This window comes from Papio anubis, chromosome 14, assembly GCF_008728515.1.
Source record: "Papio anubis isolate 15944 chromosome 14, Panubis1.0, whole genome shotgun sequence".
NCBI lineage: Eukaryota > Metazoa > Chordata > Mammalia > Primates > Cercopithecidae > Papio > Papio anubis.
This window is the reverse complement of record NC_044989.1, coordinates 99777321-99800919: the sequence shown is the minus strand read 5'-3', so window position 1 is coordinate 99800919 and position 23599 is coordinate 99777321. Positions and strand designations below refer to the sequence as shown.

Here is a 23599-nt window from a genome sequence, read left to right as displayed (position 1 = left end):
GGGAGCCTCATGATTCTGCCCAGCACCCTATCCTACTGTAGCTGAGCTGGTATTCAAGATGTAAGACAAAGTCTTCTTTACTCTTCACTTTCCTCTCTTTAAGTAGAAAGAAGGATTCATTTTCTTTCCTCTCTTTAAGTAGAAAGAAGGAGTCATTTTCTTTCCTCTCTTTAAGTAGAAAGGAGTCATTTTCATTGCTGCAAGCTGTACTGCCTAGGTTTGGGAGAAGGACGGCACAAGCACTTCCTTAGGTGCCCTGGCTGGTGACTTCCTAGTTATGTGCCACCCTAGTTCTCTGACTCTGACCCCAGCCCAGCACTAATAATTGCCTAGGAATTGCAGTTCTTTTGTTGTAGACTGTCTTTCAAGTTTATATAAGATTTAAGAGCACTTTGGCTCAGAGTGGCATGGTTTGTTGAGAAACTCAAGTTCTGACCACTGAGATGGGCAACTCCCCTCTGGCTACCTTTAGTTCAAATGCTCCCTCTGTGCATAGGTGCTGACTGAGCCTAGCATTGCTTTGTTCTCTGCTATGATAGGACAGTACTGAGTTCAATGTAAAGTCCCCTAGTCATGGCACTCTCCCTCCCCAAAGTGTACAGACTCTCCAAGCTGCAGGGGGAGAGGGGAGAGGTGGTGTTAGTGATTCAAGGCTATCTCTCTGACCTTCTTCAATGTCTATTTTAGCGATATGAAGTTAAAACCAGGCACTGTGATTGCTCACCTGATTTTTGTTTCTCGTGATGGTGCTTTTCTGTGTGCAGATAGTTGTTAAAATTTGGTGTTCCTCTGGGGGAAACAAGTGGTGTAGGCTTCTATTTTACAATCTTACTCTACTTCTGAAACCTTACAATAAAAGACATTTATAGAAGCATTCAATAATTACTTATTGAAAATAATACTTTGCTAATCTTGACATTACTTTTTGCTCTGTAATCTTACTTTGGCTTAATTTGATCTTTTAGTAGAATGTATATATTAATAAAAGTTTTACTCTCTTAGATACTGTGAAGCAGTCCCACAGTAAGCATCATCTTTATTTAACTTTTTGAGATATTGCCAGGTACTCTCATGTTTACTCCTTTAGTAATGGCCAGGACCATAAAAACTCAATGGTAGAGTGCTGTTTCATACTACCTTAAAATAGCAGTATGGACAGCTCTTTTTGCCTCTTTCCTGCCACCCACAAAGTGTTTCTGCCACATCATGAAAAGGTCTGTCCTATTTTTGGTTTTAATTGTAACTATAATCCCCTCCTTGGTGGTTCAAATGCATTATGTGAAATGTGGCAGAGCTGTGAGTTTGCACTATAGCCACTTTACTCTGTGATACATTAAAAGGTGTAATCCAACTGAAATGTAAATCACTGTTCTTGAAAACAAATTACAAATGGAGATAACGGTGCTGTAGAATAGCTCTAAGTATCAGAGAGACCATCCCAGACCTATTTCTTTCAGGTCTGAATTGCAGCCACACTGTTATCCAGGGTAACAGGGGGCTTCTAAGGCATGCTGTTGACAAGGGGATGGAAAACAGTGCTGTTAATCCCAGGTCCTGAATGGAAGAACAGACACAACATTATCCAGTTGAATTCCAAAACACTCACAGGAGGGAAGAGAAGCTTCTTTATGTGCTGTAGCTATAACTCCCATAGATGCACCACACAAAATGCCTTGTTAAAAATACTTTTTAAAATCCCTTCAAAATCAAAACCAGCAATCCTAATTTCTAGTCCATTGAGAAAAAGGAAAAAAATAATGATTTATTTTTGTTTATGACCATGATGAGCATTCATTATTATTGCCATTGTCATTGTTGTTATTATTATAAGTGAAGTTTGAGGTTTTAAGGAGTTGATGAGGAAAGAGGGATTAATCAATTGCTTATTTCTTTGACTTCTCTTTTCTCTTGGTAGAGGTAATAAGAACCAATGCCTAGGATCATAGATGGATTCCTGTGGTGAAATGATGTCTAGAAAAGTTTCCATATCTTGGGTTGCCATGGTTGGTTAACTGAATGAGTAGACCTAGCATGTGAAATTCTAAACTCTGAATGCCAGGCCTGAGCTTACCACAAATATATAGGCTTATGTGTGTACAGATGAGAGCCTTCTGGTTTATTGGTTTGGATGTATTTTTCATGGAATTACTTATATAACATTTATGTCTTTAGAGAGCACATTAATAATTTATTTCTCCTATATTTAAATAAACCTCAGACAGAGATGATTATTTTGTTCTCAGTTGCTGGATCAACTAACTTAAAAATATACAGATTAATTATCTTGCCTTCTTTTATTAAGAACTTTAAATAGGCTGCTCCATTACATTTTAGGAAAAATCTTAATTTATTATTTTAGCATTAGAAGTTCTCAATGTTAAGCTTTCATCATTATAATTTTCAGCATCATCTTCTACTTGTCCTATAGAAGCTCACCCTAAACTACAACAGTCTTCCGGAAAACCCCTTTTCCCATTTCTCTCCATCTATTCTTCCTATGACATTCTTTATCAAATTGTCTATCTTAGTTTCATTGAATGATCTTTCCATCATATCCATTTATCCCTTAGACTATCATTTATTAAGGAGTATATACTTCCTCTTGTGGATAAAAATTGACATAAATAAATTCAGCTATTGATACTTGTGTATGCTTCATGAAGTTCTAGTGCTGTGTTTTTCAGCTCCATCAGGTCATTTATGTTCTTCTCTAAACGGGTTATTCTAGTTAGCAATTCGTCTAACCTTTTTTCAAGGGTCTTAGCTTCCTTGCATTGGGTTAGAACACGCTCCTTGAGCTCGGAGAAGTTTGTTATTACTTACATTCTGAAGCCTACTTCTGTCAATTCGTCAAAATCATTCCCTGTCTGGTTTTGTTCCCTTGCTGGAGAGGAGATGTGATCCTTTGGAGAAGAAGAGGCATTCTGGTTTTTGGAATTTTCAGCCTTTTTGCGCTGGTGTCTGCCCATCTTCATGGATTTATCTACCTTTGGTCTTTGAAGTTGGTGCATTTCAGCTGGGGTCTCTGAGTGGATGTCCTTTTTGTTGATGTTGATACTATTCCTTTCTGTTTGTTCATTTTCCTTCTAACAGCCCCTCTGCTGCAGCTCTCCTGGAGTTGGCTGGAGGTCCACTCCAGACCCTGTTTGCCTGGGTATCACTGGTGGAGGCTGCAGAACAGCAAAGATTGCTGCCTGTTCCTTCCTCTGGAAGCTTTGTCCCAGAGGGGCACCTACCAGATGCCAGTCAGAACTCTCCTATATGAGGTGTCTGTTGGTTCCATTCTCCCTGTTACTTTCAGGTACACCAATCAAGCATAGATTTGGTCTTTTCCCTTAGTCCCATATTTCTTGGAGGCTTTGTTTGTTTCTTTTCACTCTTTTTTCTCTAATCTTGTCTTCGTGCTTTATGTCATTGAGTCTTCAGTCTCTAATATCCTTTCTTCTGCTTGATCGAAGTCTACCATAGGTACAAAGAGGAGCTGGTACCATTCCTTCTGAAACTATTCCAAACAATAGAAAAAGAAAAAATGCTCCCTAACTCATTTTACGAGGCCAGCATCATCCTAATAGCAAAACCTGGCAGAGACACAATAACAAAAAAGAAAATTTCAGGCCAATATCCCTAATGAACACTGATGAGAAAATCCTCAATAAAATACTGGCAACCCGAATCCAGCAGCACATCAAAAGGCTTATCCACCACGATCAAGTTGGTTTCATCCCAGGGATGCAAGGCTGGTTCAATGTACACAAATCAATAAACATAATCCATCACATAAACAGAACCAATGACAAAAACCACATGATTATCTCAATAGATGCAGAAAAGGCCTTTAACAAAATTCAACCACCCTTCATGCTAAAAATTCTCAATAAACTAGGTATTGATGGAATGTATCTCAAAATAATAAGAGCTATTTATGACAAACCACAGACAATATCATACTGAATGGCCAAAGACTGGAAGCATTCCCTTTGAAAACTGGCACAAGACAAGGATGCCTTCTCTCACCACTCCTATACAACATAGTGTGGGAAGTTCTTGCCAGGGCAATCAGGCAAGAGAAAGAAATAAAGCGTATTCAATTAGGAAAAGAGAAAGTCAAACTGTCTCTGTTTGCAGATGAAATGATTGTATATTTGGAAAAACCCATTGTCTCGGCCCCACATCTCCTTTAACTGATAAGCAACTTCAGCAACATCTCAGGATACCAAATCAATGTGTAAAAATCACAGCCATTCCTATACACCAATAACAGACCAACAGAGAGCCAAATCATGATGAACTCCCATTCACAACTGCTACAAAGAGAATAAAATACCTAAAACTACAACTTACAACGGATGTGAAGGACCTCTTCAAGGAGACCTAGAAACCACTGCTCAAGGAAATAAGAGAGGACACAAACAAATGGAAAAACATTCCATGCTCATGGATAGGAAGAATCAATATCGTGAAAATGGCCATACTTCCCAAAGTAATTTATAGATTCAATGCTATTCCCATCAAGCTACCGTTGACTTTCTTCACAGAATTGGAAAAAAATTACTTTAGATTTTATATCTAACCAAAAAAGAGCCCACATAGCCCAGACAATCCTAAGTAAACAAAACAAACAAACAAAAACCAACAAAAAAACAAAGCTGCAGGCATCATGCTACCTGACTTCAAACTATACTACAAGGCTACAGTAACAAAAACAGCATGGTACTGGTACCAAAACAGATTTATAGACCAATGGAACACAACAGAGGCCTCAGAAATAAAGCCACCCATCTACAACCATCTAATCTTTGACAAACCTGACAAAAACAAGAAATGGGGAAAGGATTCCCTATTTAATAAATGATATTGGGAAAACTGGCTAGCCACATGCAGAAAACTGAAACTGGATCCCTTCCTTACACCTTATACAAAAATTAACTTAAGATGGAATAAAGACTTAAACATAAGACCTGAAACTATAAAAACCCTAGAAGAAAACCAAGGCAATACCATTCAGGACATAGGCATGGGCAAAGACTTCATGATGAAAACACAAAAAACAATGGCAACAAAAGCCAAAATAGACAAATGGGATATAATTAAACCAAAGAGCTTCTGCACAGCAAAAGAAACTATCACCAGAGTGAGCAGATAACTGACAGAAAGGGAGATAATTTTTGCAACCTATCCATTTGACAAAGGTCTAATATCCAGAATCTACAAGAAATTTAAACAATTTTACAAGAAAAAAACAAACAACCCCATCAAAAAGTGGGTGAAGGATATGAACAGGCACTTCTCAAAAGAAGACATTTATGCAGCCAACAAACATATGAAAAAGAACTCATCATCACTGGTCATTAGAGAAATGCAAATCAAAACCACAATGAGATACCATCTCACGCCAGTTAGAATGGTGATCATTAAAAAGTCTGGAAACAACAGATGCTGGAGAGGATATGAAGAAATAGGAATGCTTTTACACTGTTAGTGGGAGTGTAAATTAGTTCAACCATTGTGGAAGACAGTGTGACAATTCCTTAAGGAGCGAGAACCAGAAATACCATTTAACCCAGCAATACCATTACTAGGTATATACCCAAATGATTATAAATCATTCTACTGTAAAGACACATGCATACATATGTTTATTGTGGCACTGTTCACAATAGCAAAGACTTGGAACCAATCCAAATGCCCATCAGTGATAGACTAGATAAAGAAAATGTGGCAGAAATACACCATGGAATACTATGCAGCCATAAAAATGGATGAGTTCATATCCTTTGCAGGGACAGGGATGAAGCTGGAAACCATCATTCTCAGCAAACAAACACAAGAACAGAAAACCAAACACCACATGTTCTCACTCATAAATGGGAGTTGAACAATGAAAACACATGGACACAGGGAGGGAAACATCACACACTGGGGCCTGTTAGTGGGTGGGGGTCTAGGGCAGGGATAGCATTAGGAACAATATCTAATGTAGATTACGGGTTGATGGGTGCAGCAAACCACCATGGCATGTGTATACCTATGTAACAAACCTGCATGTTCTGCACATGTACCCCAGAACTTAAAGTTTAATAAAATAAAATTTGACACTAATAAAACAATGCAATTCTCAAAGTGCTCAAGGTCTACTTGTAGAAGACAGGGTGGAGAACAAACACAATCCTATACATTGCATTACATATGGTGGTAAACATTTGTCTTTAGAACTATGCTGGCATTCGCGATCATCCCAGCCCAATATCTGATATTTTATTTACTTACTCCACTGAACAAAATCTCTGGGAAAAATCTGGCCAAAAAATATTTTTTTCCAGAGATTTTGTTCAGTTAAGTCAGTAGTGGAGTTAACCTCAAAGTATCATTGGAACTGTTTCTAAGGGGCTCATAATTCCTGAATTTAGGAATGAGGATCAATCAATTGTGATATCAAGATCTTCATGTATCGCACTCACCATCTCTGAAGGCATCTCTAAAACTTCTGAACTCGCCAAACATATAGTGAACAATTTTGGTGTGAAATTTATCAGGTCTTACGGGCTGATGGCATCCCCTACTCATAAACATGGAACATCACTGTGCACCCTGAATTCTCTAACAACAGCAGCGGGGATTGTGGTGCCTACTTGTCTAATAAAGTCACTAAAAATTAGAAAGGAAAGAAGGAAGGAAAAGAAAAGGAAGATGAAACAGCCAGAACTCAAACACCAATGTTCTCTTTCTCCATGACCTTGATAAATTAGTCTATCTTTCTGAATTTCTTTCTTAGGTTGATTGGAAGATACTGAGCTATTATATTTCTCAGACTATATCTACTGCAACAAACTATTGGCAAAGATTCTGAGAGCCTCCAGCAACTTTGGAAATACAGTTTTTAAAAGTAGAATTAAACTGTATATAAAAGAAGATTATAAATGCATAGTACTGCCACCTAGGAACACCTTTTCTTAGTTTTATATGACCTCTAGAATATTTTTAGTAAATAATAACAGAGTTCTATGTTTTAAAAAATTTAAATGTGTGAGTGTTTTCTTTCATTGTGATGTAAACTTTGTTGATGCCACTCTTCATGCTATAAATTATTAGAGTAGCTTTGATTTTGTAGTTTGAATTCTATTGTATATAACCTACAGAAGATAAATGGTATAAGAGATAAGGTATAATTAGATTTCCTCCTGATGCATTTTATTATTTGTTGCAGAATAAGACATGGCAGTTCTGTGTAAAAATGTTTACAGTACTACCCCAGTTGAACATTAGCATATCAGAATCATATTGTAACTGGCATCTCTGGAGCCACAGTCTGTAGGGCAAGGGTGCTCTGACTGTCTTTAGGAGAAAAAAGGAATCACTTGTATCAAACGGTGGCTTATTTGGATGAGTACTTTTAATTACACTTTTATAAATGCAATATTATTTTGCTTCAATAAGATGTAACTTTTACAGTTTTTTTTTTGCTAGACTTACAAGTTGACTGACTACATGATTAGCTGTTCAAACTCACTCATGAAGATGGAAAGAGTCACTATTTTAAAATATGCGAGAGTGACAGACATTAACCACGGACCATCCCAGCCAGACTAGCAGTGTGAGTATCTTACTTATAAATGGCTTGAGTTGAGATTGTTTTAGTGGGCAAAATCTCTCTGCTTACATACTCTCTGATGTATTTTGATTTTGGTATTTATGTCACTTAGGAATGGAGACTCCAGTTATCTTTTGAAAATTCCATTAATTTGCAATTTCAAATATGTTAATAATATCCATTTATTTCATAAACACAATTGCTGATTTCAGAGGTATGGCTTGGAATGAAAATTTTCATCTTTCATTATGCATTATAGCTCCTGTTGTCCCCAAATGGGGACATAACTGATAGGCATGTTGACAAAATTCAATTCAGCATTTCAATTGTAATCAAAACTACTACTAGTAATATACACCTGAGGTTTCAGAATCTCTACATCCATTTTACATAATGCTTTATGATCATAAAGTTTGGCAAATTGCCATTTATTTATTTATTTGCAATTTTTTCATAGAAGAAATGTAAATACAAAACTACTGGAGTGTTTTATCCAGTTGGTACTTTTATCCTCAGAAGTAACCATTTTTCCCTTTTCCACAACCTAAGATATTTTAAAAGTATCAAGTTTGTCTTGTAATGATCAAAGTGTTCAGCGATGTTCACAAAGGAAAGATAGCTTTTATTTCATTACAAATTCAATTCAATCACAAAGGCAGCTGATAGCAAAAATTTGTAACAAATTGGGCAATTCAAGAAGCTATATTAATGAATGCTGTGAAACACAGGGATCATTTGTGTAAATGAAGTTGAAAAATACACCTGTTGTTTCCAGTCCGTGATAATAATCATATATCTAGGCCATAGGATAAGGCCTGCTTTCTTAGTTCATGCCCATTAGGAAACAACCCTTCATTGTTACTTTGCATGAGGGAAGGGCTTGTAAATGGTAAGGACTACAGGAAACGAAGCTGAAAGAATCATTTAGTGCAACTCTATACTCAGACAGGTGCCACTTTTAGACAATTTAATTAATCTCATTTGTTAGTTATACCTGTAAATCACACTGTTATCATTCCTGAACAAGGAATGGAAACCAGAAATTGTCACGGACTAAAAATAAAAGACCAAGTCCTCAAATGGAATAGTCATATAAATTTACTGGCTTCATTTCATAGCAGTACATTAGATTGAAATTAGATACCTGGAAAAATCCAAATTACAAGGAGGTCTCTTGTTTCTTTATATCACATTGACAGAAAACATGGCTTAATATAGTCCTCTAGGAAGGCTGCATATCATATACTAATTGTGTGTGTGTGTGTGTGTGTGTGTAAGAGAAGGAAATTTTTGATATTATAAAAGGTCTTCTGTTTTAGTATAGTAACAGTATTGCTGTACTGTAAATCGAAGGCTGATCCAAAGTCTTGTTAGAATTTATCACCATGCATCTGGTTACAATACTGTCCAGCATCTGAATGATGGAAAGATTAGCCAAGAATACCAATGGTTTGAGAATAAAGAGGCTTTCAAGAGTATCCCAGCCTGGTGGTGCTGGGGCGAGGAAGGTTCTACTTTTTTATGTGTCTTGAAGGAATCACCCATAAGTAGACAACTCTATAACAAGATACCTGAATGAGAATATGACTGAGTATGCTTAGGGATTAACTACATGTTCCACAGAGAGTTAAAAAAATGACCAAAAAAAAAAAAAAAATCATAACACCCCTTACTCAGCATAAAACCAAACCTATTCTGCCTTTTCTTTCTCAAGTCTGGCAACTTGGTTAGGTTGACTATACTCTTCAGCCATAGTGTTGACTAGACTCTGCATCAGCCAATATAGATGCATTCTCATTAATACCATCCTGAAGCATTTAGCATCAGTATCTCTACAGGCTGGAACTTTGATTAAGGTCAAGCCAAATCCCACTTTAGTTTCACTCTAGTGAATTGGTATATAAAACAATGTGAAATTTTAATAAGCATTAGTAAGAGCTGTAATTAACATAATAAAATCTGTTTTAAATTATTAAATGTTCTAAAATACTTTGTTACGATCACATTTACCAATGGTTGTTACCTAGAAAAATGTATCAATGGAATTGATATATGAGAAATAGCTAAGTTTGTACCAAGTAAAAGACACACAAAAGATGCTCTTTTGATCAAATCTGAACTTTCAATTATCACCTTGTCAGGTTATCATTTGTCTCTTTAATCTCTAATTTAAGTAGCAAAATGTTCTATTTGACTCTTGAAGTTTCCATAATTTAGGCAATTTAACTATATTTATAAATGAGATATAAATAACATAAACACTCAAAAATATAATTACAAAAATAATAAAAGTCATGAAATAAGAAATTGTGACAGATGCTGTTGCTTAAAAGGTGTGAAAACTCTACTAATATATAATTTTCAAATCAATTTTTTTAACGATTTAGTAACATGAGCTATTTAACAATCTTATTAAACTATCTCCCCCTAAGATAAATCAACACACTTTATTGTATAAGATTTTATTTCTGGAAATTGATTCTCTTTACATTCAGAATATTAGAATAATCTTTACTTTTGAATTTCTTAACAAATTATTGACGATTTTCTGCAAGATTTTGAAATTAACTCACTGTGCAAATGAACTAAAATTAAATGTTATTAAAAATGAAATATTTTTGTCAAATGCAGATTTCAATGAGAAGGTTTCTATTGTTTAAGGAGAAGATGCGTTTGAAGTTAGGGGATGGTCTTTGCTAAGGAAATGAGCTTTAGCATTAGATCAATTTAGCTGCTTTGATCTGACACCATCAGAAACACCTGATATATTAGTTATGCGCGTTCTATAGGAGTAAACTGAATCAAATTACCCCTAGCTTAGGTTGTCAGGTGAGAGTAAGGTTTGGGTAAAGTAAGGTTTGGGAAATCTGCATGTCTATTCAAGTTTAATTTATTGTTTTATTAAAGCATTGTTTCTTTTGTCTGCAACTTAGGTTTTATAGTCTGCATTGTGAATGTTGTGTGGAGACTTTGCCATGTCCTCATAGGGACATTCACAATGGAAGCCTCTATGGATAGAGTCACTACACTTCTTCTAAGTAATGCTTCTTGGCTGGTGACTAGGGCCCTGGCAAAGAAAAAAAAAAAACGTGGAACTCCCAGCAGCCATACCAACCATGCTGTTTATCAGTAAAAGAATGTTAACATGATTCATGTTACCATAGGTCTGGCATGTCCAGGAGCACTGACTCATCAAGTACATGAAATGTTATGTAGGGGATGAAGCTGGGGCCAACTGTAAAAGCACATGAAGTGTGCAAGAGCAATCGGACCACATTCCCATTGTGCCTATTCTTGCCTCCTGGCCATCCTCTTCCAATGTACACATCTAGGCTCATCAGGAGTTCCATATAAACTCTCTGAATAAAGAGTAAAAATATCTGGCATGAGTTACAGGTGACTGGCATTACTAGGAGACGATGCAGGGGTGTTGTGTTATAACCCCATTTATTTATGAAAAACAAGGTAGGATGGAGATTCTCCTCCTGGGCAGAATATCAACTTCCATCTTATCTTATAGTTTATATTATACTGTAAGGAGATGGCTGAAGTATAGAGCTACAGGAATTCACAAAATGTGGCAAAGAGTGTGGTCAGACAATTTAGGGATTTCGAAGGGGCAACATTGGTGAATTGATGATGAAGAGGAGGGGCAAGAGGTATGAGGATGAAGGCTAGGAGCAGTCTCCAAGTGTGAGAGCCTTTGTGCCTTTTGAGACTGCTCACCACAAGGCTCCCGCTGCAAAAGAGGCTCATCAGTAGCCATGGACATGTTAGTCCAGCTGTGGATGCCCGAGAGTCTCTTTCAACAGACAGTGCAGTATTTGCTCAATTGTCCATAATGATGGAGAAATAAAATGTAGAGACCTGAGTGATCAATGAGGAACTAGGGCTGCTGCTGTGCTATAGGGGTAGGGTGAGTTGAGGATGGAGCATAATTGGACTCCTGGCATTTTCACTTGTACTAACATTATTCAGAGATAAAGTTAGTGGTTACTCCACAGCAGAAAGATCACTAAGGAGTCACCTAACTCAGAAATGAAACAATGAAACAATGGATCCCCTTAGAAAAATCATATATATCAACCATGGCCATCTGGGAACCAAATACTTTAGTCTCTGTCTATAGTTTCTTTCTTTCATATCTCACACACACACACACACACTCACACACACACTTGTGGTTTCAACTTGAGTGTGTTGGTGTTAATTAAATTTCAAATTTTTGTCCAAAGATGACAGAATTTTAAGACTTGATTTTTATCTCAATAAAATGAGGAATAAACATCACCAGGAGTCCTGGGTTTGGTGCTAGATAGCTGGTCACATTTTGGAGGTCTTTCTTTGAGGAGAGGATGATTGTATTTCCATTTTTATAAGGGAGAGCTACATTATGTTGGGTGGGAATGCTTTTGTTTGGATGAGCTACTAATGGAAGAAGGGTGCAAACATTAGGTCACAAAAGAAATACTTTGTACACATTTTCCATTCTTGTGGCCACTCAGCACACAAACTCTTATTATAGGCGGTAATGATGGAATTCAGGCCTACTTCACTGCAGGATAAGCATTCAGAGATGCCCATTTGGCCCAGGCAGCGCGTGGGCATTTTACTTCTACCCACAGATATGAAATGTTAGGTACTGGCCCAAGGCTATGGAGACAATTTAAATTTATTCATGATACCAGAGTCAAGGTTCTTGAAGCCAAGAATGCCAGGCCAGTGGCAACATTCTAATCTGATTGCTACAATGGCATGAACTTGGTTGTGTTTTATGCCATCTAGTCTTTCTTTTGCTTATCAGATCTTTTAACTTTATTTGACAGTGTTTGCAGGGGTCTTCAAATTCTTCTCATAGATAAATGATAAGTTTTAGTCACCTTTGATTCAAGCAGGAAAAGGGACTTTCATTATTAGAAGATCCCTGTTTAACTCCCTTCCTCTCTTCCTTCCTTCCTTCTTCTTTCCTTCTTCCTTCCATCCTTCCTTCCTTCCTTCCTCTTTCTCTTTTTTTTCTCTTTGTCCCTTCCTTCCCTCCCTCCCTCCCTCCCTCCCTTCCTTCCTTCCTCCCTTCCTTCCTTCCTTCCTCCCTCCCTTCTTCCATCTTCCTCACTCCTTCCCTTCTTCCCTCCCTCTCTCATCTCCCTCCCTCCTTTCCTCTTTCCTTCCACCTTCTAGACCTTCCATTTTTTTGTAAATAACAATGCTTGATTCAGTGAATTCTGAAATCATAAGCATAAAATAGATATGTTTTCTAGTAACTGCTTTTATTTATGAAATTCTAAAACTACGATTTTCCCCCAAGTCTTATACTTTTTTGTTAATTGCTAAACAGCCACATTTTGCCTATTAAAACTCAGGCCCCGGTTTTGAATTTGAGCAATTCTAAATATGTGCTATTTCCTATCATTTGATCCTTGAGTATAACCTATCTGTTTCTCCCCAGCCAAATGTGGCAGAGATGCAAGTAGAAGCACGGGCTTCCTAATGGTGACTGAACACAGGGAGTTTTGTTCTTTCAAATCTGGAGTCCTACAAGTTGGGCAAACACTGCAATATTATTTCTGTGAGCTCTGGGCAATTAATAGTAAGCATCAAATGATGGGAAGGGATGTGAAGTGAAGTATCGTTCAACATTAGACCCTGACTCAGAAAAATGAGGATGACTAAAATTACTGGGTTTGAGTTATAGCAGTTCCTGAGCCTGAGAGGGATGAAGAGATCAAGGAGCAAAGAGGCTTTCCATGGACTTCTCACTGGACAGCCAGTGCCTTCTATCTGGCAGAGCCTCTGCCTTCTTTTTCACCTATGGGATTGCTGTAGGTAGGCATTCTAGTAATCTGAGATGAGCCCTCATGAACAAAACAAAATAAACAAAAACATGACAAGGCATGAAACAGAACACAACGCTCATATAATAAAGACCGTTCTGAAAGAGTTGAAACAGAACACTTGAATTTTAACACAAAGAATAATTTTTAGGAATTAAATAATATGACTTCCTTACCACAAAAATCAGCAATGAACAGAAGGTGAGGATGAATTATTTTTCACCTGAATTAATTATCTGGGACACAAACTGTAAGAAATGAATTAAGATACCCAGCAAAAATATGAAGTGGTATATTACCAGACTTTATGCAATGCTAGATGGTGTAAGTAAGAATAAAGAGAATGTGACCTAAGAATTTTTTTTACCAGCTGATATCTTGCAAGAAGGAAAAATATTAGAGAACATACTAGATATCAGTAAATGTGTTATACTTGTAACAAATTTGAGGAAAATACTCAAGAAAGAATACTAATTAAACAGCAAATGAACCAGGATACAGACTTGCTCAAACATTTTATCCCAATAGATAAGAACAAGCTGTCAGGGATTTTGAAAAATTAGTGCTCAGTAAGAATTCTTAAAATAGACCAGCTATCCTTTAAGAAAAAATTCTAATAGTACAGAAGAAAGTGTGCTAAATCATCTGAGTTTTCCTCTTTTCGAGGAGTTGGAGACAGGGCAGGAGAAATGAAAGCAGCTAAATGTCTCATTTCTTAGGAAGTAATTATTCTTTAGAATTCTCCCAAAAGTGTTGGGATTAAGGAAGAAGAGCACCTTCATTGGTGAATAGTATATCTTTATAGGGAAAATATTTCACACATAGTACCCAAACAGTAGAGATATATGTGTTAATTATAAAAACAGGTAAAGGAAATACAACAGTTAGTTAAATGAAAAATATATGAAATTTCAAAATTAAAAAGGAGAAAGTGGAATGAACAGAAATGTTATCAAGCAAGCAAATGTAAGGATAATAATACGAAAATGGGAGAAGCAAAAACTGCCAGAACCGGTTTTAATAAATTTAGTTGTATTCTACTTGTAAGACACACAAAAATAAATGATACTTGTGGTTAAAAATAAAATTATAAGCATGTAGGACTTACACAATTCCAACAAAAAAGGCAGAATGGCATTGTTATATCAAACACAATGAGTTTAAACTTAAATAAATCTAAAACATTAAAAAGATACATCATACCAGCTGTTTCATATGACCCCAACATTGTGCAATGCTATTCATATACGGCAAGTCTAACATGGGGACATTTATCCTGAAAACTCATTGATTCATCCCACCAACTTCCATTCAAGAAATATTTTTGAAACATTTCTGTGTGCTAAAAACAGATTCTGGAATTAAAATAGATAAAATGTCCTTTTCACCTGGACCTTACGTCTGAGAGAGAAAAAAAAAAAGAAGACACAAAATCACAAGCTAGTATGTCATAAAAACATATCAGTTACATGAAGAACAACAACAAGAAATATAAAGAGAATCTGATTAATATAACAATATGGAGGCGCTTCAAAACATCATTTTCAAAGTTGGCCAGGTTTACATAGAGTGTTCACTAGTTATTTTTGTTTGTTTCTGCAATCAGTGTTAATTTACCATCAGTTTAAAATAATGAGTTATAAGGCAGTATTTGCAAACCTCACAGTAACCACAAGTCAAAAAACATACAATGGATACATAAAAAAAAAAAAGCAAGAAGTTACATTATAACACCAGAGAGAATCACTTTCACTAAAAGGAAGACAGGAAAAAAGAAAACAAGGAACAAAAGGCCACACAACAACCAGAAATCAAATAACAAAATGGCAGGAATAAGCCCATACCTATCAATAATAACATTGAATATAAATGGACTAAACTCTCTAATACAAGAGCATAGAGTGACTGAATAAATGACAAAACAAGACCCAAGGATCTGTTGCCCTACAAGAAAAACACTTAATCCATAAAGCACACATAGACTGAAAATAAAGGGATGGAAAAGGATATTCCATGTCAATAGAAACAAAAAATAGAGCCGAGGTATCTATATTTACATCAGACAAAATAGATTTCAAGACAAAAACCTTAAGAAGAAACAAAAATGGTCATTATGTAATGATAAAGGGGTCAATTAAGCAATTGTGAGTATATATACACCCAATACAGGAGCACCCAAATATAAAAGCAAATATTTTTAGAGCTGAAGAGAGATACACTCCAATACTATAATAGTTGGAGACTCCTAGCATTGGACAGATCTCCCAGACAGAAAATCAACAAAGAAACATTGGACTTAATCTGCATATAGACCAAATGGATATAATTGATATTTACAGAATACATCATCCAATGGCTGGAAAATGCAAATTTTTCTCCCCAGAACATGGATTATTCTCAAGGATAGAGCATATATTAGCTCTATATATAGAGCTAATGTTATATATATCTAGTTATATATAACAAATCTTAAAACATTTAAAAAATTTGAAATAATATCAGGCATCTTCTCTGACCACAGTGGAATAAAACTAGAAATTAATAACAAGAGGAATTTTGGAATCTACACAAAAATATGAAAATTAAAGTATACACTCCTGAATGACCAGTGGGTCAGTGAAGAAGTTAAGAAGGAAATTAAAAACTTTTTTAAAACAAATGATAATGGGAATACAACATACCAAAACCTATGGGATATAGTGAAAGCAAGACTCAGAGGGAAATTTATAGCTATAATTGCCTACATAAAAAAAAAAAAAAAGAAAAGCTTCAAATAAATAACCTAACAATGCCTCCTAAAGAACTGGGAAAGCAAGAGCAAACCAAATCCAAAGTTAGTAGAAGAAAATAAATAAGATCAGAGAAGAAATAGATTTCAAACCAAATTTGAAATGAAAATAATACAAAAGATCAATGAAATAAAAAGTTGTGTTTTTTAAGAAAGATAAACAAAATTGACAAACCTTTAGCTAGAGTAAGAATAAAAGAGAGATGAATTCAATAAACAAAATCAGAGATGAAACAGGAGACATTACAACTGATACTGCAGAAATTCAAAAGATCATTAGCGGTTATTATGGGCAATTACACACCAATAAATTAGAAAATCTAAAATAAATAGATAATTTCTTAGACACTTACAATCTACCAAGATTGAACCATAAGAAATCCAAAACCTGAACAGACCAATAACAAGTAATGAGGTTGAAGCCATAATAAAAAATTCTCCCAGCCAAGAAAAGCCCAGACCTAATGGCTTTACTGCTGAATTCCACTAAACATTTAAGGAATAACTAATACCAATCCTACTCAAACTATTCTGAAAAATACAGGAGGGAATACTTGCAAATTCATTCTATGAGCTCAGAATTACCCTGATACCAAAACCAGACAAAGACACATTTTAAAAAAGGAAGCTACAGGCCAATATCCATGATGAATACTGATACAAAACTTCTTAACAAAAAAACAACAAACCAGATTCAATAATACATTAAAAAGATCATTCATTGTGAACAAATAGAATTTATCTCAGGGATGCAAGGATGATCCAACATATGTAAATTAACCAAAGCGATACATAATATGAACATAATGGAGGACAAAAACCATCCATTCATTTCAATTGATGCTGAAAAGCCATTTGGTAAAATTCAACAATCCTTCACACCAAAAATTCTAAAAAAAAAAAAAAAAAGATATAGAAGGAACATACTTTGACATAATAAAAGGCATATATGATGGATATACAGCTATTATCATACTGAATGGAAAAAAAACTGAAAGCCTTTCCTCTAAAATCCAGAATGAACAAGGATACTCACTGTCACCACTGTTGTTCAGCATAGTACTGGAAGACCTAGCTAGAGAAGCAGACAAGAGAAAGATACAAAGGTCAAAACCTCCCTGTTAAGCCCACAGGCCCCCAAAGCTCAGTGTATCCCTCACTGGGGGTGGGGCAAAACTCCCAAATAGGGGAGGTAGCATGATCAGTAACACCTGGACCCAAATGGTTCATCAAAGCGATAACAAACCAGGGATCACATGGCGGGGAGGCAATCAGAGACCAAAGGCCACATCGTCTCCAGCTGCAGAGCTTCTGAGACACCAATATGGGAATCTACGTGAGGTCAGCTAGCATTAAAATAACATCAATTACTATGTGCCAAGCCCTGAGTATGGCACCTCTGCCTCAAAACCCCAAGTGTTACCAAGCCTTGCAGGGGTTTGTGTGTGGGGGGCGGAGGGGGGGATGGGGAGGGGCCTCAAAATCTGTTCCCAGACCACTGCATCAGCATCACCTGGGAACTCGTTAGAAATCCAAGTCCTAAGGCTCCAACCACTGAATCAGACACTCTGGGACCGGGCCCAATAGTCAGTTTTAAAGAACCCCCCTCCTGTGTGATTTTGATGCTGGCTCCAGGATAAGAATCACTGATCTAGCCCTCTTTTAGTAGGTAGAGAAACTGGGGTTCAGAGACTGTGCCACTCACACAAGGTCATAACTGTTAAATGGCTAGATGGGTTTTAAATCCAACTTTGTCCATTCTAGAAACAAGGCTTATATATAGGCCTGCCCATTTTAGGACTGGAGAAGGAATCTTAAGAATCCCAGAGAGCAGAAGATTCAAGGAAAGCCCTTTCACAGAGAAAGCTGGCCCAGACTTTAGATCCCCCTGTTCTTTGCCTCCCTAGCAGCCAGACATCCGAGGGCTGCTCACACTGTCACCCCATACACCCCACTGGAGGCTGGAGGGGAAAACATATCACTGTTGGGCTTCCTGGCAGTGACCTTTGTCTTTCAGAAGTAGAAGGCATGCAGAACCCTCCCCCTGCCACAAAATACACAACTGGGAAATACTAGCAGGTATAGCCTCTAGTATGCTGTTAAATTCAACGGAAAATTGCACACCTCAAATGCATGAAAACAGAAGCTAACAGGCAGGGATGGATGGTCCAAACCTGCCCAGCAGGCGTCCCATTGCTCAAACAGGCACTCACATCTGTGACGGGTTGCAGAACCAGTCCAGCGGGTTTGGGGTTCTACCCTCCCTGGACTGCAGGTCAAAGATCAGTTGGTGGTAACTATTTGGCTTTGTTTCTGGGTTCTTCATTTCCATTGTCTATGTAGTTACTTTTACACTAGTATCATGCTGTTTTGTTTACTATAGCTTTGTAGTATAATTTGAAGTCAGGTAATGTGATGCCTCCAGATTGGTTCTTGCTTAGAATTGCTTTGCCTATTTGGGTTCTCTTTTTAGTTCCGTATGAATTTTAGGGTTATTTTCTCTAATTCTGTATTTAAAAATGTTGGTATTTTTATAGAAATTGGATTGAATCTGTAGATTGCTTTGGGAAGTATGGTCATTTTCATAATATTGATTCTTCCAATGCATGAGCATAAAATGTATTTTCATTTGTTTGTGTCATCTACGATACCTTTCAGCAGCATTTTGTAGTTCTCCTTATAGAGATCCTTCACCTCTTTCGTTAAGTATAGTCTTAGGTATTTTATTTTGTGCAGCTATTACAACAGAGACTGAGTGGTTAATTTGATTCTCAGCTTGGTTGTTGGTGGTGTATAGCAGTGCTACTGATTTGTGTACATTGATTTTCTAAACTGAGACTTTACTGAATTTATTTATCAAATCTAGAGTTTATAGAAGGGTCTTTAGGGTTTTCTCTGTATATGATAATATCACTAGTGAAGAGAGATAGTTTGACCTCCTCTTTTCCAATTTGGATGCCTTTTTTTTCTTTCTCTTTTCTTGTTGCTCTGGCTTGAATTTCTGATACTATGTTGAAAAGAAGTGGTGAAAATGAGCATCCTTTTCTTGTACCAGTTTTTAGGGGGAATGCTTTCAACTTTTTCCCATTTAGTATGTTGTTGGCTGTGGGTTTGTCATATATGGCTTTTGCTATTTTGAAGTATGTTACTTCTGTTACTAGTTTGTTGAGGGTTTTTATCATAAAGGATACTGGATGTTATTGACTACTTTTTTCACTTATTGTGATTATTGTATGGTTTTTGTTTTTAATTCTGTTTATGTGGTGAATCACATTTATTGACTTGCATATGTTCAACCATGCCTGCTTCCTGGGGATGAAACCCACCTGATCATGATGAATTATCTTTTTGATGTGCTGTTGAATTCAGTTTCCTAGTATTTTATTCAAGATTTTGGTGTCTATGTTCATCAGGGATATTGGTCTGTAATGTTCCCTTTCTTTCTTTTCTTTCTTTTCTTTCTTTCTTTCTTTCCTTCCTCCCTCCCTCCCTCCCTCCCTCCCTCCCTCCCTCCCTCCCTCCCTCCCTCCCTTCCTTCCTTCCTTCCTTCCTTCCTTCCTTCCTTCCTTCCTTCCTCTCTTTTCCTGGCTTTGCTATTAAAGGTGATACTGGCTTCATAGAATGAGTTACAGAGGATTACTTATTTTTCAACCTTTTGGAATAGTTTTAGTTGGTTGGTACCAAATCTTCTGTGAATATCTAGTAGAATTCAGCTGTGAATCTATCCAGCCCTGGGAATTTTTTGTTGGCAACTTTTAAGTTACTGATTCAATCTCACTTTTTGTTACTGATCTGTTAAGGATTTCTATTTCTTCCTGATTTAAGCTAGGAAGTTGTATCTTTCCGGGAATACATATGCATAGAGGTGTTTCTAGTAGACTTTTGAATAATCTTTTGTATTTCTGTAGTGTCAGTTGTAAGGTCTCCATTTTCATTTCTAATTTAACTTACTTGAATCTTCTTTCTTCTTTTTTTTGGTTAATCTAACTAATAGTCTATCAATTTTGTTTATATTTCAAAGAGTCAGCTTTTGGTTTCATTGGTCTTTTGTATTTTTTTTTGTTTTAATTTCATTAAATACTGCTCTGATCTTTGTTATTTATTTTCTTTTGCTAGTTTTGGTTTGAATTTCATCTTGTTTTTCTAGTCCCTGAGGTATAATGTTAGTTTGTCGATTTTTGATCCGAAGGAGTCTAAAAGACACTTTTTAATGCAGGCATTTAGCACTATAAACTTTCCTCTTAGTACTGCTTTTGCCATATCCCAGAGGTTTTGATAACTTGTGTCACTATTTTCATCATTTTGAAGAATTATAAAATTTCCATCCTGATTTCATTTTTAAACCACACAATCATTCAGGAGCAGATAATTTAATTTCCATATATTTCTATAGCTTTGAGGGTTCCTTTTGGGGTTGCTTTTTTAGTTTCATTACATTATGGTCTGAGAAAATACTTGATACAATTTTGATGCAAAAAAATTTATTGTTGTTTTGTAGCCCATTATAAGGTAGATCTTGGAGAATGTTCCATGTGCTGATGAGGAGAATTTATGTTCTGAAGTTATTGGATAAAATGTTCTATAAATATCTATTAGGTTCATTTGTTCTGGAGTGCAGTTTAAATCCAGACTACCAGACCTCAAAATATACTACAAACTGTTACTACCAAAACAGCATGGTACTGTCATAAAAACACACACATAGACTAAGAAGGAGAATAGAGAGCTCAGAAATTAAATCACATATCTACAGCCAAGTGATTTTTGGCAAAGGTGTCCAGAACACTCACTGAGAAAAGGAAAGTAACTTCAATAAATTGTACTAGAAAAACTGTAGATCCATATACAGAGGAATGAAACTAGACCCCCAGTTCGCACACTATACAAAAATCAACTCAAAATGGGTCAAAGATCCAATTGTAAGACCTGAAACTATAAAATGTCTAGAAGAAAAAAAGGAAAAAATGCCTCAGGATATTGGTTAGCAAAAATATTTTACGACTTTTGTAAGATCTCAAAAGGACAGGCAACAAAAGCAAAAACAAATAAATGGGATTATACCCAACTAAAAGACTTTAATACAGAAAAGGAAACAATCAACAGTATGAACAGACAATCTACAAAAATGGTAGATAATATTTGCAAACTATTCATCTGACAGGAGATTAATATTCAGAATATACAAGGACTCAAACATCTCAACAGCAAAAAAAACTGAAACAATCCAATTTAAAAATAAGGAAATGATCTGAACAGACATTTCACAAAATAATGCATACAAATGGCCAAGGAATATATGAAAAATGCTCAACATCATTTATTATCAGAGAAATAAAAATAAAAACCACAGTGAAGTGTCATTTCACCCCAGTTAGGGTGACCATTATCAAAAATAATAAATGGTGGGAAGGATATGGAGAAAAGGGAACTCATATACACTCTTGGTGGTAATGTAAACTAGTACTGTCACTATGGAGAAGAGTATGAAGGTTTTGTAAAAACCTACAAATAGAACTACCATATGATCCAGCAATTCCTCCTACTGGGAATTTATCCAAAGAAAAGAAAATTATTATATCAATAGACATCTGCACCCCCATGTTTATTGCAGCACTATTCACTATTCATATTGCAGGCAATATATGGAATCAACCTAGGTGTCCAACAACAAAAGAATAAAGAAAATGTGGCATATATACACCATGGAATTCTATTCAGCCATAAAAAATAATGAAATCCTGTCATGTGCAGCAATATGGAAGGAACTGAAGAACATTATGTTAAGTGAAATAAGCCAGGAAGGGAATAAACACAACATGTTCTCACTCATATTTGGAAGCTAAAAAGAGTTGATCCCATAGAAGTAAAAAGTAGAACAGAGGATGCTAGAGACTAGGAAGGGTAAGGGGAAAAGACTGGTGTGAGGAAAGATTTGTTAATGAATATAAAACTACAGCTAGAGAGGCGGAATGAGTTCTGTTGTTTCCTACCACATAAGCATGACTATAGTTATGATATGGTTAGGCTGTGTCCCCACGCAAATCTCATCTTGGATTGTAGCTCCCACAATTCCCTCATGTTGTGGGAGGGACCCAGCAGGCCATAATTGAATTATGGGTCATGTGGTCTGTTCTTGTGGTCATGATTAAGTCTCAAGAGATCTGATGGTTTTATAACGGGAAACCCTTTTGCTCTCTCATTCTCTTCTGTTTGCTGCCATGTAAGGTGTCCCCCTTGCCTTCTGCCATGATAGTGAGGCCTCCTCAGCCAAATGGAACTGTAAGTCTATTAAACCTCCTTTTCTTATAAATTGCCCAGTCTCAGGTATGTCTTTATCAGCAACATGAAAACGGAATAATACAGGTTAACAAAAATATATGATATACTTTTAAAGAGCTGGAAGCAGAATAGTGAACATTCCCAACATAAATAAATGATGCATGTTTGAAATTATATGTATTGAAATATCACTATGTAATCCCAGAATATGTAAAATTATTATGTCAACTAAAAATAATACTAAAAACCATTAAAATTAACAGAGAAGAGTAAGTGCCCAAGATAATCAAGAAACATATAAAAAATTACAGTAAGGAGTGTCTTGGAATAAGAATATACTAAGATGTTTTGATCAAGTCAGTATGGTACTTGCGTAAGACTGAATAAATATCTTTCATGAATGGAATCAAGAATTAGATACAAACATATTTGAAATTTAATATACAATTAAGTTAGTAGTTTAATTCAGAGTAAAAAACCTAAATGTTCCTAAACAATGAGCAAGATATTCTAAACTAGACTTAAAACCCAGAAGCTATGTAACTATTAGCTGTATTGACTATGTTTATACATTCAAACATGCCGTATGTAATATATATTTATATATGCATATATAATGGGAAAATTATCACAAGTAAAATCAATAGACAAAATATAGATTTGAAACAGAACATTTCTAAGACAAATAGGAGAAAAGGAGAGTTCTTAGAAACCAAGAAATAAATAAAAATAAACTAACCTAAAACGAGCAAGGACATGAATAGACAATTCAGATAAAATCAGTAAGTTCAGGGCAGTATGGCAGTAGGTTGAAGAGACAATTCAAAGACCAAATTTAATTGGCGCCAAATCATATGCTGCTAAATTTCAAAAGTAACCACTAAATGCAAATTACAATAAAAATGTTTACTGTTTATACCAAAAAAACTGAAAAAATGAAAATAGCAAAAATACTTTTGGCAGATATGTGGAAAAGAACATTTTACTACATTGTTGTTGAAGTGAATTTTTAATCCCTTATGTCAAAAACAGCATGGCTCTCAAAATTATATAGTATAAAAAAAAAAAAACACCATTGTGGACTTCTGGTTTTCAGTACAGCAAGTAAGGAGC

At 35.9% G+C, this 23599-nt stretch overlaps 1 long non-coding RNA gene across 1 annotated transcript in view; it reads left to right on the top strand.

Moving 5' to 3' along the window:
* The window catches only part of LOC110741147, a 174166-nt gene that overhangs the window by 66815 nt on the left and 83752 nt on the right, over positions 1–23599 (top strand). Inside the window, exon 3 of the long non-coding RNA XR_004178414.1 lies at positions 7450–7591. This is a non-coding gene — a long non-coding RNA (uncharacterized LOC110741147). The remainder of the gene's footprint in view (positions 1–7449; positions 7592–23599) is intronic.